General features: G+C 49.9%; 1 long non-coding RNA gene across 1 annotated transcript; it reads left to right on the top strand.

Moving 5' to 3' along the window:
* The first annotated feature begins 211 nt into the window (after positions 1-211).
* On the top strand, positions 212-1,069 carry LOC127338089 (uncharacterized). The gene is made up of 2 exons (XR_007874195.1): positions 212-635; positions 748-1,069. It is a non-coding gene; the product is annotated as an uncharacterized lncRNA (long non-coding RNA).
* The last annotated feature ends 537 nt before the right edge of the window (positions 1,070-1,606 follow it).

Raw genomic sequence — 1,606 nt, 5'->3', positions numbered from 1 at the left:
AATCATGGAGAGTTGTCTTCGCGTATGTGAGGTAGAAGATGCTCCAGTGGGTCCCATTAGACAGAAGAAAAAAAAGGAAAGCCATGCTTTGGCCTCCTGGCCTGCCCGCGAGTGCGTGCGTGTTCGACTAGGTCGGCTCGGCCGATCGTTGTCTCTTCTTCTTCTATATCTATATACCTACTAATAAAGGAAGGAAGGTTTCTCTCCAAATTTTTCATCAGTTTTTTAAGTACCCCTACTTTTTCAGTGAAATTACGGACAGTGCCACCGCTAAGTAAAAAAGCGAAGCGTTTATTTCCATGTGAGGCGACGGCGTGGAAGATCTTCCCGGCCGGGCTGAGAAGGCGGCTTGGCGGACGGGCTGAGGAGACGGAGGTTGGCCAGTGGTCGCGTTTCCATCGACGCAAATCAGGTGGCGGCGCACGCCCACTAAACAGGCGCAGGCCCGCAGCGCACTAACCCCTTGCGCCTCCCGCTCCGGTCCCAGCCTCCCAGGCCACCCACGCGGGCCATGGAAGAGAACGGCGAGGTTCGGCCGGAATTTCGTCGGCTGCAGCAGGCAGTCACCATGGGACTCCTCATTCCCGGAATGGAGCACCTCCACCAGACCACGACTGTTTGATACCCCCAGCGAGGTGAGGCCCGCTCGGCTGCTCCAATCCCCCTCGACGGATCCACCCCCTCACTCTCTCAATATTCCTCTTGCGATTAGGTGCCTCACTCTCTCAATCTTCCTCTCGCGATTAGGTGCAGACAGCAGGCAGCCATGGCGACAGAGATCCAGCCAACCAGGCATCAACTTCGTGGAGGAGAGATGCTTGTGCTAGGGCGACCGCCTTGATCTGGAGAAGATGCCAAAGGAATTTTTGATCCACTCATGGATCTACCGGTCGGAGTTGTTACCTAATTTTGTGTGATGCAGCAGTGTTCTTGTTAATGATTCAATCGTATTAGCCCCTTGTACAATGCTTCACGGATTTTGTTTGTGTGCGCGCAGCGTGAATATGCTGTTGTTCCTTTCACTGTATGAACTGCAAGCTGATTATGCAGACATGAGTTCTTGAATCTCTATGTACTTTCGTGCTGAATTGCCACATTAATGTGCGTGCATCTCGGCTGTTGGTCCTGCTACCTGCGATTCAGCAAACACAGCTTTCGTGGATGGGCTGGTGGAGGTGTCAGAAATCAAGTGATGGATTTGGGGTTGAAAATTAAGAGAGACTGGAAGGGCGCGGGGCTGATTCTCTACCTACGCGACTGTTTGTGTTGGATATGACGGTCCTTCTGGTGCTTTACTTTTTCAGAAAACAAATAACTCTCTGCGTGCTATTTTTCTACAAAAAGCACACGCTCATATTATGAGCTACTGAATACCAAAGATTGGAAAGTTAAGATTGATGACGACGGACATAGCACCTCACACAAAGAAAAATGGCTTAATAGTGCACATGGTTTGATCCATGGTAGATAAGTGGGGGAGGTTTGATGCAGTATATTCACTAATTAGCATCTGGTTAGATGTAGAGGATTATGGGAATACGCTGAGATACATTCTTGCCAGTTAACTGTCAGTGTAGATGCACATTAAGTTGTTGCATCGCTACTA

The sequence above is a fragment of the Lolium perenne genome, chromosome 3 (genome assembly GCF_019359855.2).
Source record: "Lolium perenne isolate Kyuss_39 chromosome 3, Kyuss_2.0, whole genome shotgun sequence".
NCBI lineage: Eukaryota > Viridiplantae > Streptophyta > Magnoliopsida > Poales > Poaceae > Lolium > Lolium perenne.
This window is presented reverse-complemented; position numbering and strand designations above follow the sequence as displayed.